This window comes from Cervus canadensis, chromosome 24, assembly GCF_019320065.1.
Source record: "Cervus canadensis isolate Bull #8, Minnesota chromosome 24, ASM1932006v1, whole genome shotgun sequence".
Taxonomy (NCBI): Eukaryota; Metazoa; Chordata; class Mammalia; order Artiodactyla; family Cervidae; genus Cervus; species Cervus canadensis.
Genome location: NC_057409.1, coordinates 23,910,055 through 23,926,607, shown reverse-complemented (window position 1 = coordinate 23,926,607; position 16,553 = coordinate 23,910,055). Strand labels below are relative to the sequence as shown.

Genomic DNA, 16,553 nt, shown 5'->3' with positions numbered 1-16,553 from the left:
ATTATTTTGAGGTGTAAAAAGATGTTGTCTCCAGGAGCATCTTGAGGTGGAAGGGTTGTGAGAGGTAGCAGCTGATTGGGAGTGAGCTGAGAGTTCAGAGAAGGAGCTCAAATATAAGGAATGAAATTGGCATGGCAGAGAGGAGGGACAGAGGGCATCCAGGTTGGAAAACACTATGGAAGTTCCTTGCAAAACTGGGGCTAGAACTACTATGTAATTCAGCAGTTCATCTGAAGAAAATGTTCCATATTAATTCAGAAAATATACGCATCCCCTTGTTCATTGCAACACTGTTTGTCCCCACTTTTAATCCCCACTTTTAGCACAGAACTCCTAAGACTGTTGGAATTTCCTGATTGCTCAGAATCTTATTCAAAAAAGCTCCTTTGGCTCACACCTGAGTTTACGTTAATGAAGTGATTTAGGACCTGGTCCCTAGAGCACCTCAGGATGGGGCTGGTCACCAGAAAGACCCAGGGATTAGAGGGCTTGAACTTCAACCCTTCTCATTGAGGATTTGAGCCCCTCTCCCCGTCTCCTGCAAGGAGCGAGGGGCCTGGAGACTGAGCTCTGTAAAAACTCTTGAAAAGGGGATATTCAGTAAGCTCCGGGCTGGTGAACATTTCTGTCCAGGTGCTGGGAAGCCTGCACCCCTGGAGGGAGATTGGAAGCTGTGTGGTCCACTCCCCCACCCTGGTCCTTTGCCCTTGGCATCTCTTCCATTCATCTGTTTCCGAGTTGTATCCTTTATAACAAACTGATAAACATAAGAGTGTTCCTGAGTTCTGTGAGCCATCCTAGCAAATTCTTTTTTTGTTGTTACTTTTTCAAATTCATTTTTAATTGGAGGCTAACAAATGACTGAACCCGAGGAGGAGTTTGTGGAAATCCTGATTTATAGCTGGCTGGAGACTTGTAACTACCAACTGGGGAACAGTCTTATGGGACTGACCTCTCTTATGAAATAGATTATAAAACTCAGACCAATTCTGGCTTAAAAATTATTTCTAAAACTTTTATCAAAGGAGTATATGCACACAGTGGCTAAGACTCTGCTCCCAGGGCAGGGGGCTCAGGTTTGATCTCTGGCTCGAGTGCGAGATCCCACATGCTGTAACTAAGACCCATCGCAGCCAGATAAATATATAAATAAACAGTAAAAAAAAATGCCCACAAAACCTGGGAGGCGTTGTTCATGGCCTTGCAGCGCTGCCAGTGGGACTCTTACTCCTTTATTGGAAGGATGACTGTACACCCTCATTTGCCTAGAACGCCTTCAAATTCATCTTAAAATAGTACGTGCTTTTACTCTCCAAAGTATCCTTCTTTGCTGATTAATTATAGAATTACCTGATTTGTAAGTGACTTGGTGGTGGTATTTTGGAAGCTTTCTTACACCGGGTGGTCTGAGAATTCACAAGGCTGTGTTTGGAGTTCAGGTCCGCCCGCCCCCCCCCCCCCCTCCCGCCCCGCCCTGCCTTCATCGGCTCAGTACTTAGCAGACCCTTTCGGTTTGAAGAGTGGTGTTCATCAGCTCTGGGATAGGTTATTGCAGAATGCTTCAGTAATTTCTGCCTCTTCATTCTCTTTGTTCTTTCTTTGTAGAACGGTTAGTGGAACTTGGCCTTTGGGATTAATTTGACACCTGACTAAAAAAAAATCTTCTTAACCTCCTGTTCTCTATCTCATTGCTTTTGCTTTCCTTTCTGGAAAAATATTCCCAGCTTCGTTTTCTAATATACCTATTGACTTTTAAGCTGTAGGTGTTACTCAGTTACAAGAACTTCTTTTGTCTTCTGTATGCCATCCTATTCTTGTTTCATCTATAGATGGTCTCTCTTATCCCTTTGAGGAAGTTAATTACATACACATATTTAAAGTGTTTCCTGTGTTTTCCTACCTCCATTTCTTCCCTCTGCCCCTTTTTTTGTCTTTATCTCTTTCATTGTGCTTTTCTGTCCCTCAAGTACCTGGTGATTTAGAGCTTTATCTTCTGTTCAGATGTTTCGTTCTGATACATCTTTGTGTTTCTAGTTTTTTCCTATTAACAAATTTTTAACGTTGGGGTTAGATTTAACATTATGAGGCAGATTATGATTATGCTGTTCTGTTGCATAAAAATCTGAATGGCTCTTCAGAGACCTGAATAACTTCTAAACCATTTAGCATCTAACATGGCACACGGGATGGTGGAGTGAGATGCAGTGTTTGCTTCTCAGAACTGCTGTCATGCCACAAATTTGGTGGCTTAAACCAACAGGAATTTATTCTCTGCTGCTGCTACTGCAAAGTCACGTCAGTTGTATCCGACTCTGTGCGACCCCATGGACTGCAGCCTACCAGGCTCCTCCGTCCATGGGATTTTCCAGGCAAGAGTACTGGAGTGGGGTGCCATTGCCTTCTCCGAATTTATTCTCTCAGAGGCCAAAAGTTTGAGTCAGCGTTACTGGGCCGAAATCAAAGTGTTGCCAGGCCTGGGCCCCCCCGAGAGGCCGTGAGAGAGGAATGAAGCTTGTCACTCTTCAGCGCCTGTGGCATCCCTCCAGGCTTCCAGGCCAGCGCCTTCATAGCCTTCATATCTCTGCTTTGTCTTCTCTTTGCTTTCACTGCGGCTGTCAAACCTACTGCCTCTGTCTCTCTCAAGGACACTTGATGGCATTTGAGGCCCAGGAGTGCCTCATCTCAAATGCCTTACTTTAATAACACTGGCAAAGACCCCTTTTCCAAGTAAAGTAATATTCACTGCTTCTGGGAATTAGGACCCGATACCTCGAGGTGGTTAATCAGCTTATGGCAGATACTTTTCTTAAATGGCCCTTTTCTTGAATACCTCTGCCTTTGCTGATACCATTACTGCCTGCAGTTTCTTCTCTTCTTGTCTCCAGTTCAGTTCAGTCCCTCAGTCGTGTCCGACTCTTTGTGACCCCATGGATTGAAGCATGCCAGCCTTCCCTGTCCATCACCAACTCCCGGAGTTTACTCAAACTCACGTCCATCGAGTCGGTGATGCCATCCAACCATCTCATCCTCTGTCATCCCCTTCTCCTCCCACCTTCAATCTTTCCCAGCATCAGGGTCTTTTCAAATGAGTCAGCTCTTTGCATCAGGTGGCCAAAGTATTGGAGTTTCAGCTTCAATGTCAGTCCTTCCAATGAATATTCAGGATTGGTTTCCTTCAGGATGGACTGGTTGGATCTCCTTGCAGTCCAAGGGACTCTCAAGAGTTTTCTCCAACACCACAGTTCAAAAGCATCAATTCTTCCGCGCTCATCTTTCTTTTAGTCCAACTCTCACATCCATACATGACTACTGGAAAAACCATAGCCTTAAGTAGACGGACCTTTGTTGGCAAAGTAATATCTCTGCTTTTTAATATGCTATTTAGGTTGGTCATAACTTTCCTTCCAAGGAGTAAGTGTCTTAATTTCATGGCTGCAGTTAGCATATAAGTTAAATAAGCAGGGTAACAATATACAACCTTGACGGACTCCTTTTCCTATTTGGAGCCAGTCTGTTGTTCTATGACCAGTTCTAACTGTTTCTTCCTGACCTACATACAGATTTCTCAAGAGGCAGGTAAGTGGTCTGGTATTCCCATCTCTTTTAGAATTTTCCACAGTTTATTGTGATCCACACAGTCAAAGGTTTTGGCATAGTCAATAAAGCAGAAATAGATGTTTTTCTGGAACTCTCTTGCTTTTTCGATGATCTGGCGGATGTTGGCGATTTGATCTCTGGTTCCTCTGCCTTGGGGCTTCCTGCGTAGCTCAGTCGGTAAAGCATCTGCCTGCAGTGGGGGAGTCCTGCGTTCAATTCCTGGGTTGGGAAGGTCCCCTGGAGAAGGAAATGGCAACCCACCCCAGTATTCTTGCCTGGAGAATCCCAAGTACAGAGGAGCCTGGTGGGCTACAGTTTGTGGGATTGTAAGAGTTGGACACAATTTAGCTCTATCTTTTCTTTCCTCTGCCTTTTCTAAAACCAGCTTGAACATCTGGAAGTTCACGGTTCACGCATTGTTGAAGCCTTGCTTGGAGAATTTTGAGCATTACTTTGCTAGTGTGTGAGATGAGCGCAATTGTCCGGTAGTTTGAGCATTCTTTGGCTTTTCTTCAGGATTGGAATGAAAACTGACCTTTTCCAGTCCTGTGGCCACTGCTGAGTTTTCCAAATTTCCTGTTATATTGAGTGCAGCACTTTCACAGCATCATCTTTTAGGATTTAAAATAGCTGACCTGGAATTCCATCACCTCCACTAACTTTGTTGGTAGTGATGCTTTCTAAGGCCCACTTGACTTCACATTCCAGGATGTCTGGCTCTAGGTGAGTAATCACACCATCATGATTATCTGGGTCATGAAGATCTTTTTTGTACAAAAATGTATGGGTCAGTTAATCTTTGTTGAGGAGATTCAGCATTTATTGAGGGTCAGTTCAATTCTAGGACTTGTCATGTTAGAGTAATTAACAAAGCAAGGTAAAGTTAGTACTCACCTGTGTCAAAGCTTCTCCAGGGCAAATTTCTCAGAAGGAATTTGCTAAGTCATAGGAATTTACGTTTTTAGCTTTTGCTGCTAAATTGCTCTCCATAGTGGCTGCACTTTCCCCAGTAATGCCAAGAGCTGTCTTGTTTCCTGTATCTTCACCAATACTTGTGCGCACGTTTTTCATTAAAAAAAAAATCTGGTAGGGGAAAATTATACTGTGTTAATTTGTATTTCCTTGATGACTGGTGATGTTGACCATGTTTTTCATAGTTAATAGACATTTGGATTTTTTCCTGTGAGTATACATAGCCCATTTTTTTCTAGTTAGTTGCCTTTTATTTATAGAAATCTACAAATGTGGGTATAAATTGTTCATAGTGTTGTAGCTGTCCTTACTTATATATGAGGAAACTTGCACAGAAATAAGTTAAATTGATGAGACCCTCACCCCCTACCTCTATGGACAGATGGATAGATGAATGGTTAAATAAATGAAGATGTCTAGAATCATACCTAATAAAAAACAGAGCAGAGATTTTAGACTGAGATTTATCTAATCTTAAGGCCTGTCTCTTTTAAAGTATATTTGGCTGTCTTGTAGGGAATGAGGAAATTAATAGTGAGGCAGTGCTGTGCTGAATTTTGACTCAAAATATTTAATCATTTGCTCTACTTTACTGTTAGCTGTACTTACTGGCTCTGTGAGTTTGGGCTGATGTTTGTTAATGTATTTTTTTAAAAATAACTAATGACAGCTAACCTATCTGCTTTAAAAGTGACTAAGAAAACATTGAGATAGTATTAATAAATTACTGTATACACAGTGAAATATTATTATATATTTAATTCTTCTTGACCGTTGTAACAATGAATGAAAATCTCAATATACTTTATAAAAAGTTTTGGATGTATCTTTTTTTAATATACTTTATTTTGACGAGTAATTTCAAGTTCACAACAAGATTGAGCAGAAGGTAGAAAGATTTCCCATATATCCTCTGTCCTCCCATATTGCACAGCCACCCCATACTCATCGTCCTGCACCGGAGTGGTATATTTATTACAGTCAGTGAACCTATACTGACGCATCACTATCAGTTTACGTTAGAGATCACTCTTGGTGTTGTGCTTTCCATGGATTTGGACAAGTATGTAATGCCATTTTTCTACCAATATAGTATCATACAGAGTAGTTCTACTGTCTGAAAATCCTCTCTGCTTTGTCTGTTCATCCCTCCTCCATCTTTAGCCTGTGGCCACCTTCTGGTCTCAATAGGCCCAATCTGTCTCAATAGCTTTGCTTTCTCCAGAATGTCATATAGTTGGAGTCATATTTATAGTATGTAACCTTTTAGATTGACTTCTTTCACTCAGTAATCTGCATTTGAGTTTCCTCCATCATTTCTTGGCTTAATGACGGATTTCTTTTTAGTGCTGGATAATATTCCATTGCCTGGATGTAGCAGTTGTACATTCACTTGGTGAAGGATATTTTGGTTACTTTGAAGCTGTGGCATTTACGAAGCTGCCGTAAACAGTTGTGTGCAGCTCTTTTTTGTCTAGGCATACATTTTTCAACTCGTAAGTAAATATCGTTTGCCAGATCACATGGTAAGAGTATGTTGAGTTTTGTAAGAAACTGCCGAACTGTCATCCAGAGTGACTCTCCCATTTTGCATCCCCACCAGTGTTGAAGGAGAGTTCCTGTTGATGTGCATTCTTGTAGCATTCAGTGATAGTAGTATTTTGGATTTTCGCTACACTAATAGTTATGGAGTAGTATATATAATAGGCTTTTTTTTTTTTTGGTAAAAGTTTACATGATAAAATGTCATTTGCTAGTATAATAGAAGATGATTCCAGAAAAGCTCAGCAGAAATTTTTCTGTGAGGTTTGGAGGTAGAAATATCTCCAGGAAAAGGTTGATTTTGGCTCTCAGATTAACTGGATGAGGAGTAGTAATGCTTGCCTTCATGTGTTTGTTTTAACAGGTATTGAAACAAAGGCACATATCTTGAAGGCGCTAGCACCTCCTACCATTGTCAACTGGTAAAATGTTTAATTTTTTCAACTATAAAATTTCTATTAGCTGTAAAGTGTATTAAGTTATAACCAAATGTGGGTAAATTATCAGAAAGAAATATTTTCTTTCTATTTTGTGATTGTAGAATTATGAAAGCTATGAGCCGGTAGCTTTGATATTGATTTTAATTCCACATGAGCCCCATTGGAACATTGAGCCGTGTTGTTCAGCAGTACTGTTTAACCTGTCTTTCCTCAATTTGAGTTTCATTAAGTATCTCTGCAAGAATTTGAACTTAGTGTCCTTTTAATTTTTCAAAGTTTAGCACTATTTAGACGGTAGTAACATTTCAACGTGTGCTGGTCCTTTGAAATTTGTGCTTATTTAAAATTTTTAATTGTACGTTTTAACAGAAATTGTAGGTTGAAGGCTAGGAAAATGGCAATCTATCTATCTATATACAGTAATCTGTAGCAAGAGCTGCCTGTTAAATAGTTGTCATGGAGTAAAATATAGCATAGTTTTATTCTTTCCTTGCTGTGACTTCTGAAGTGAGTTACAGTTTGTGAAGTTTTGGGGCAAGAATTTAAAGATCAAGTGTCTGGAAGTTTTTAGTATTTTGAGAAATGAAAATAAAATTGTATATAACTGTTACAAGGAAGAGTCTAGTGGTCAAATGCTTTGAGACTGTAGAAACAATAAATGTTTTATCTATTAGAAACATGCTTATTGACATTTAGCTTCTATTTCAGAAGATCATTTCAGAATCTTTGCTCACATCTGTTGTGTTCACTGATTTTACACTACTGATTTTTAAGAAGTTACATAAATAGTGTTCATTATTAAAAGCTATACACAGTATGAAAGTGAAAAGTGAAGTCGCTCAGTTATGTCTGACTCTTTGAGACCCCACGGACTGTAGCCTACCAGGTTCTTCCATCCATGGGATTTTCCAGGCAAGAGTACTGGAGTGGGTTGTCATTTCCTTCTCCAGGGATTGACCTGGCCCAGGGGTTGAACCCGGGTCTCCTGCATTGCAGGCAGATGCTTTGCTGTGTGGGCCACCGGGGAAGCCCCTCTATACGGTAAGAGTGTGTAAGTGAGAGGGGAGCTTCCCTGATTCTGTGTTTTCAGTTGTGCAGTTGCTTTACAGTGTTTTAGTCTCTGCTGTAGAGCAGGACGAATCAGCTATGTGTGTTTATACATCCCCTTTTATTGTATTTCCTTCCCATTTACCCTGTTCCCTGATTCTTTTGCTCAATTCTTACCCCTTACCAATCTGGAGTGTGTCCTTCCAGACTTCTTAACATGCATGTCCAAGAGTGCTGTCCTTTAGTGAAGCAAGTGTGAGGGAAAAGGACTATATCTTGCCCATTGGTGTGCCTTCACTTTACTTCAGACAGTTCTTTGCCTACATCTTCTTAAGCAATATACTTGGCTAAATGAGGAATGCTTAGAAGTGACCAAATATATCAGAGCATAGTATTTTCTCTATAGATTTCTTTCAGCAAGAATAAAAGGGAAATTCTTTGGAAACCCCAAATTTTAAATTTGTAGCTAAGAATAGATCCATGGAGTTCAGATTTATATTGAAATTGCAGAGTTAATTTACTGTGTATTGAATAATAGGTGTTAAATAGTAAAGCACTTATATAAATGACTGCAGTTAGTATTGCCTTTATTGAGAGTCAGCTAGATCGGGATACAGAAAGAAGTGATTTGGGAATTTTAGTTCATCTCCTTAGGGCGGAGGAGAAACAAGTGCTATGGCAAAGTGACAGAGGTAACTGTCTCATAAGTTTGCCTAGATTTGATCATGTACCCAAGAAAGGGAAAGGAAATCCATTGTTCACATAGGTTGATTGTTCAGTCACTCAGTTGTGTCCTACTCTTTGCGACCCCAAGGACTGCAGCACGCCAGGCTTCCCTGTCCATCACCAACTCCTGGAGCTTGCTCAAACTCATGTCCATAGAGTTGGTGATGCCATCCAACCATCTCATCCTGTGTTGTCCCCTTCTCCTGCTGCCTTCAATCTTTCCCAGCATCAGGGTCTTTTCAAATGAGTCCGTTCTTCACATCAGGTAGCTAAAGTATTGGAGTTTCAGCTTCAGCATCATCAGTCCTTCCAATGAATGAATATTCAGGACTGATTTCCTTTAGGATGGACTGGTTGGATCTCCTTGCAGTCCAAGGGACTCTCAAGAGTCTTCTTCAACACCACAGTTCACAAGCATCAATTCTTTGGTGCTCAGCTTTCTTTATAGTCCAACTCTCACATCCATACATGACTACTGGAAAAACCATAGCTTTGACTAGATGGATCTTTGTTGGAAAAGTCATGTCTCTGCTTTTTAATATGCTATCTAGGTTGGTCATAACTTTTCTTCCAAGGAGCAAGTGTCTTTTAATTTCATGGCTATATTCACCATCTGCAGTCATTTTGGAGACCCCCAAAAAAGTCTGTCACTGTTTCCATTATTTCCCCATCTATTTGCCGTGAAATGATGGGACCAGATGCCATGATCTTAGTTTTCTGAATGTTGAGTTTTAAGCCAACTCTGCTCTTTCACTTTCATCAGGAGGCTCCTTAGTTCTTCTTTTTCTGCCTTAAGGGTGGTGTCATCTTCATATCTGAGATTATTGATATTTCTCCTGGCAATCTTGATTCCAGCTTGTTTTTCATCCAGCCTGGCATTTCACATGATGTACTCTGCATATAAGTTTAAATAAGCAGGGTGACAATATACAGCCTTGATGTACTCCTTTCCTGATTTGGAACCAGTCTTAATTGTATGATGACTGTAATTAACCAGGTTAATTGTATTATGAAGTAAATGGAATTTCATGGACGATTTGAGAAACCCAGTGTCTTGAATTCTAAAACTTAGAATTCTACCTCTTCATGTTTGGGAGCTACTTATATTTAGAAGTTCTAAAAGTTAGGAAATGATGTAAAAATTGATCTGTTTCACATGTATAAATGTCCTTTGTGTAGTTGCTGAGTTGAAGCATTTAAAACTCCTCTAAGAAAAATCAAGAGAAGCAGATTTTGATTAGAATTTTATTTTAATGCTAGTTATTAGTAGTATTATTAGTTAATATTAGTTATTAGTAGTCCCCCTAAAAATGACATGTAGAGTTTAAATGAAGACATTAACAAATAGAATTGTATGTGAATACATTTAGATTCATTATCATTGTTACTCAATAGTATTTTAAGTCTATGTTACAGATTCACAGCAAGTTGATGACTTTCTTGATGTTCAGTTATATTGATTAAAAAAAGGGAAATTCTATCTATGATTCTAGTGAGTCATACTTAAGTATTTTATAGAGTAGCGACGTTTTGATGGCCTTCACTTGATCCAATATTCCACATTTGGATGGTAGCAGAAAGTATTAGTTGCATGTATAGTCGTGCAGCAGAGAGGAATTGTTCAGAATATTTTTTTTGTATGTGAAGTTGATTAGAAGTTAGAAAGGAAATGGGACAGTGTCAGGGTTACTGCTCCCTTGACTTCACATGAAAAGATTTCTTAGAGTCAGGCCAAATATGTCTCATAGCTATCGAAAGTAGATTCCTTTTTGTTACACCTTCTACTTTTAAAACACAAACTTGTTTTTGAACATTTATGAAAAAGCTGCAGAGGGTAGGAAAAACTGGGCACATTGAAGAATGGAAGAGAGGAGCAGGAAGACTACTCTTAGTCTTAGTAGCTTTTCATTTTGAAACCTGTTCAGATTAGTGGTAAAATAATTGAGTTTATGAAAAGAAGAAAGCATTTTATGGAATGGGACTGGAGTGGGATCCAGAGAGTGGGCTTCAGTAGATCTTTGTTGTAAAATCCAAGGACATGTAAATCTTTGCATGGAATATTAGATATGCAAAAAAATACTAGCATATGTATTTTCATAAACATAAATTTGTATTCATCTAACTAAAGCTCATGGAAAGAAATTCACAGAATTGACTGGCTGGCTAAGGAGGCTGAATGGACTGGTACCAATTCCAAATACAAGATGTGTTAAGCATAGTTATTTCCTATTATTTTATAAGGGCCTCAAGGATATACATGTGATTTCAGCCTATTCTAACTTTTGAACCTTTATTGTGTGCTTAGTCACTCAGTTGTGTCCAACTCTCTGCGGTACCATGGGCTGTAGCCCGCCAGGCTCCTCTGCCCATGGGGATTCTCCAGGCAAGAATACTGGAGTGGGTTGCCATGGCCTCTTCCAGGGGATCTTCCCAACGCAGGGATTGAACCCAGGTCTCCCACATTGCAGGCGGATTCTTTACTGTCTGAGCCACCAGGGAAGCCCCCTGAGCTACCAGGGAATCTTTATTAAATCAGTAATAATAGCAGCTGGGAATTGTGTACTTATTATGAGGCAAGTGTGATATTCTTCACATGTATTAGGTGTTTATGTGATACAGATATTTCTCTCCCCATTTTACAGATGAGGAGACGAGGGTAGGTAATTTATCTCGGGTGACATTTAGTATGAATGTTCATTAGAAGAACTGATGCTGAAGCTGAAACTCCAATGCTTGGCCACCTGATGCGAAGAGCTGACTCATTGGAAAAGACCCTGATGCTGGGAAAGATTGAAGGCAGGAGGAGAAGGGGACGACAGGATGAGATGGTTGGATGCCATCACTGACTCAGTGGACATGAGTTTGAGTAAACTCCGGGAGTTGGTGATGGACAGGGAGACCTGGCATGCTGCAGTCCATGGGTTCGCAAAGAGTCGGACACGACTGAGCGACTGGACTGACTGACTGACATTTAGTAAGTAGTTGAGCTAAGTGTCAAGCCTAGTCTTTTTGGCTCCATAGCCTAAACTCTCAGTAAGAGTACAGTTGAATTGACTTTAGTACCTTTAGAATCAGAGGGAAGAAGAAATTATCAAGGTAAAACAAAATATTAATATTGGTACCCCCAGTTTTTTTTTAATAAATAAACAAATTTAAAATGCTACTAAAACTTACGTTGTGTTTTGTAATTTATATAGAGTGCGTTCACCTACTTTTCTTGCTTTTCTCTCACGGGAGTTTTGTGAGGTATTTGTTACCACCCCAGTCTTACAGTGAATCTGAAGCTTGGGGATGCTGATTGACTTGTCCCATGTTACACAGCAGGTGAATGAGGGGCCATCATCACACCTAGAGCATAGCTGTAGTTGTGAAAGGAACGGGTCTGTTGAACAGTTTTTATGTGCAATCAAACCAGTGTTGCAGGTAGTAGGACCTTTGGTAGATCTTATAAAAAGTGTGTAAATGAAGCAAGTACCTGTCTGCTTTGAAACTCCACATGAAAAAGAAATTTGTACCCAAACCAGCTACACTAATAACTAGCATTTATCATGCCTTTGCATTTTCCCAGAGTCCCTTATTACCTGTGCTGTGCTTAGTCACTTAGGTCATGTCCAACTGTTTGCAACCCCATGGACGGTAGCCCGCCAGGCTCTTCTGTCCATGGGGATTCTCTACGCAAGAATACTGGAGTGGGTTGCTGTGCCCTCCTCCAGGGAATCTTCGCAACCCAGGGATCGAACTCGGGTCTCCTGCATTGCAGGCAGATTCTTTACCGTCTGAGCCACCAGGGAAGCCCCCCTTATTATCTGCTGCACTTTAAATTTCGTGCATATGGGGAAATAAGGTACAGAAAAGTTATTTCATTAATATCACACTTATGGATCTCAGGCTGTAATTGGTTTTTTTAGTTCAGGAAATGATTAATTGCAGGATGACTGGCTCATTCTGGTTTGCCTGGGACTTTCGTGGTTTTAGTACTGAAAAGTCCTAAATCCCAGGAAACCCTGAAGTCCTAGGCAAACCAGAGTGGTTGGGTATCCTGATTGTCCCACTTTGTGATGGATTGGGGATAGGAGTAGGGTTGCCATACAAAATACCAGGCATTGGAATTTCAGATAAGCATTGAATAATGTTTTACTATGTGTCCCAGATATTGCATGGACATACGTTCGCTGAAATTTGTTGTTTAATTGAAATTCAGCTTTAACTGTACTGAGTTTTTGTTATTTGTTAAATCTGGCAACCCTAAGGAAGAGTGAAGGGAAATTCCAGTGGATAAATCCACTTTACGCCTTTTTGCATGTGGACCTCAGGCTTTTATACATTTATCTGTGTAAGATCACCTGGCAGTTTCCTTTTCCGGGATGCTTGACTCGTTCTTTTAGCCAGGTGGCCAGACATGTGAGAGATCAGGATGAATGTATGAAAGCTGATTTTGCCAATGCATTAAAACTTGTGTGTGTTGGTATGAGCAGTTCTCCTTTACTCGGCAGGAAATTTAACCCAGATCTGAACTCCTCTCCTTACCAGCTCAATCTCATAGACCACCCACATCATCTTTAGACTTTGTGTTAAAAAGTACTTCTGTTAAAATAGTACATTCATGTGATTCAGAATGAAAAGGAAGTAAGGGCTTTCCGTACTCCTTTCTTACACTTGTTCTTTTTCTCACCACGGAGACAATCTCATCTGATTGGAAAATGTTAAGTTTTTGAAATGAATTTGTAGATGTCTTCTCATTGAGGATTTTCCCTTGTTTGTTTTGTTATTTAAAACGGAGAACTCTTTTCCTGCTTCTTTTCTCTTTAGCCCCCAAAGGAGAGGGGAAAGTACTTTATGTAGAAGACAGAAATGGGTTCACAGGTCATTTAAATCTCCAATGTTTGGTGGTCTGTTGGTACTTTTAAATCATTTTAGGAGTCCTTTATATCAGTAGAATATAGTTTTGAAATAGAACTAGTTTAATTCCATCAACATTAGTGGTGAGCAAATTAGGACTTAGTGACTTGAACAATGACTTACAGTAATTGGTTGCAGAGCTGAGATTGGTGTAGGTGTGTATTTGAGTATTCTTGTGCACAGAGGTATTGATTAAAACCCTTGTTCTATGTCAGGCAGGAAAAGATAAAGATTCCTCTAATTTCTTTGTTTTTTATTTAATTTTATGCCAATACCCAGCATTTTTTCTTTTTTGAAAAAACATCCGTCTTGGACTTTATTTAGAAAAGGAAAGTGGAATAAAAGTAGTAAATTTAAATAAAGTACTTCAGTCAAGGTTAGGGAAGTCAAGGTACTGTATTTGTAGTTCAAGGAGAATACCCAAGAGTCCTAAGTTATTTCAACTATTAGTATAAAAGGACTGAAAATCTAAAAATTACAGTGGAGGGCTGAAGATTATGTAAAGTTGTCTCTGTTCAGCAGCTTTTTAATTTTTAAAAATATTTCCAAAAATTTTAATTTTGAAATTTAATGTTTCTTTTTCTTTATTGAAGCATAGTTGATTTACAATATTGTGCATTTCGGGTATATGGCGAAGTGATTCAGATAGATATCTGTATTTTAGATTATTTTCCATTGTAGATTATTATGAGATACTGAATGTAGTTCTCTGCTCTACAGTGAATCCTTGATGCTTATCTATTTTATGTATAGTATTAATAGTTTGTAGCTTTTAATCCCATACTCCTGATTGATCCTCCCTCCCTTCCCCTTTGCTAACCTGTTTGTTTTCTAAGTTTTGAGACTCTGTTTCTGTTTTGTGTAGATCCATTTGTATTATTATTATTTTTATCCTTTTGAGAAAGCTGAATTTTTTTTAAACAGTTGATTTACATTGTTATGTTAGTTTCAAGTATACAGCAGAGTGATTCAGTTTTTATATATATAAAGAATACACGTAAGAATTCAGTTATATATGTATATGTAAATATGTGTACTCACTTGTCTATATATGTAAAGAATGTATAACAGAATATAAATACCTTTTCAGATTCTTTTTATCGTTTGTTACAAGATACTGAGTAGAGTTTCATGTACTATGCAGAAGGTCCTTGTTGGTTATCTGTTTTATGTATATAGTGGTGTGTATATATTATTTCCAAGTGCCTCATTTTCCCTTCCTCCCTTTCTCCTTTGGTAACTATAAATTTGTTTTCTCTGTCTTTGGGGTCTGTTTCTGTTTTATAAATAAGTTCATTTGTATCTTTGTTTTTAGATCTGCATATGAGTGATATGTGTGATGCTGTCCTTCTCTGACTTAGTATGGTAGTGTCTGGGTCCATCCATGTTGCTGCAGATGGTGATACTCTTTTATGGCTGGGAGGTAGCCCATGTGTGTGTGAGTGTGTGTGCTGTACCCATTCTTCTGCCAGTGGACATTTAGGTTGCTCTTCTTTGGGACATTCAGAAGCACTAGTTCATGGCTATTGTAAGTAGTGATAGCTGCCATAAACACTGGGAAGCATATGTCTTTTTGAATTAGACTTTTCATCATTTCCAGATACACGCCCAGGAGTGGGGCTGCTGGATTATATGGCAGCTCTGTTTTCAGTTTTATACTGTTGTCCGCAGTGGCTGCACCAGACTGCATTCCCAGCATAGGATGGGTTGCTTTCCTCCACACCCGCTCCATTATTTGTTACTTATAAGTTCTTATTGCGGTTTTGATTTTCGTTTCTCTGCTAATCAGTGATGTTGAACATCTTTTCACATGCCTGTTGGCTGTCTCTGTCTCTTCTTTCAAGAAATATCTATTTAGGTCTGCTGCTCGTTTTCTGATTGTTTCTTTCTTTTTTTTTTTTTTTTGATACTGAGCTATGTGAGCTGTTTGTATAGCTGTTTGTACATTTTGGATATAATTCCTAGTTAGTCTCATTGTTGAAAGTATTTTCTCCCATTCTGTAGGTTGTCTTTTTATGGTTTCCTTTACTGGGCGAAAGTGTTTAATTAGATCTTATCTGTTTATTTTATTTAATTTGCCTTGGGAGACTGGTTAAATTTATTTCTAGGGTTTTTTTTTTGGACACTTTTTAAGCTTTTTATTCTGTGTTGGTGTATAGCTGATTAACAATGTTGTGATAGTTTCAGTTGGACATTGAAGGAACTCGGCTGTACATACACATGTATCCATTCTCCCCCAAACTCTCCTCCTATCCAGGCTGCCGCATAACATTGAGCAGAGTTCCATGTAGTATACAGTAGGTCCTTGTTGGCTATCCTTTTTGAATATAGCAGTGTGTACATGTTCACTGATACACAACTTTAAATGGGATTTTTTTAACTGCTTTTCAGTTTTTAATTTAAATATATTTATGGTGAAGACTTGAATTTTCCTCTCTCCTTCCTTCCTTCCTCTCCTTTTCCCTTTCTTCCTTCTTTCCTTCCAGTGTGTCTTTAGAGCCAAAAATTTTATTTTCTGAGATTAGAATAAATAAAAGCCTTGTAGTTTTCTTAAACAGAAAAGACCAAACTATTATTTCCTCATCAGATTTCCTAGTTGTGAATTGAAAGTTCATTTAATCCAGATGGTACATGACTCAGTCCTCTAAAAATGTCCTTAATAGACTTTCTGGTCCAGAATCTCTTGACCTTTTTAATTTGTTGTATTAAGGAAGTACTTACATGGATTAATGGGCTTGATTTTTAGCTGTACAGTCTAATTTCATGCATAAAACAGTAACAGCTGTGAGGTCAGAGTTCAGGTTTTAAAAGTTGTTAAAGATTTTATTAATTTTTGAAGTTTTAGAAAGGAAAAATCTTTTTCAGTAAAGGAAGAGTGAGAATAAATGCAGTATTGAGTCAAGGTAATAAATTAGCTTATATGTAAGAGTTAAAAATGTTCAGTTGGGTCTGGGTGGTGTGTTTTTGTTTTTGCAGCAGTGCACACAGTAAGTGAATGTTAAAACCATTGTTCTGAAGCAGATGTGTATGTTTCATATTTTTATTAGGATCTTAGTATTGGGTGACAGAGAAGCAAACATGTTCATCATAGCCAGGCGCCTACCTAAAGAAACACTTTCCTGAAAGCAAATCATAATTGCTGGCTGCATTTCCCATTACAACTCAGTAAAGTCTGGTTCTGGGAAGGAAATCTTTCTTTCTGCCCTTTTGACCCCAGTTTCTCATTTCAAAATAAGTAATTTGGATAATTTATCAGGACTCTTTTGGTTCTGTAGCAATGTGACTGCGACTTTTGTGGAAAGGAGAATTGTAAGTAGGCGGAGAAGGCAA

General features: G+C 38.9%; 1 protein-coding gene across 3 annotated transcripts in view; it reads left to right on the top strand.

The window, feature by feature from the left end:
- The window catches only part of ACSL3 (acyl-CoA synthetase long chain family member 3), a 75,489-nt gene that overhangs the window by 10,608 nt on the left and 48,328 nt on the right, over positions 1 to 16,553 (top strand). The window contains exon 2 of one of the 3 annotated variants that reach the window (XM_043444747.1): positions 6,476 to 6,533. The exons of 1 other annotated variant lie outside the window; for it this stretch is intronic. The gene's annotated coding sequence lies outside the window, so the exon portion shown is untranslated. Of the gene's footprint in view, positions 1 to 6,475; positions 6,534 to 16,553 lie in introns of those variants that run through there. One more of the 3 variants, XM_043444749.1, reaches the window with a different exon arrangement.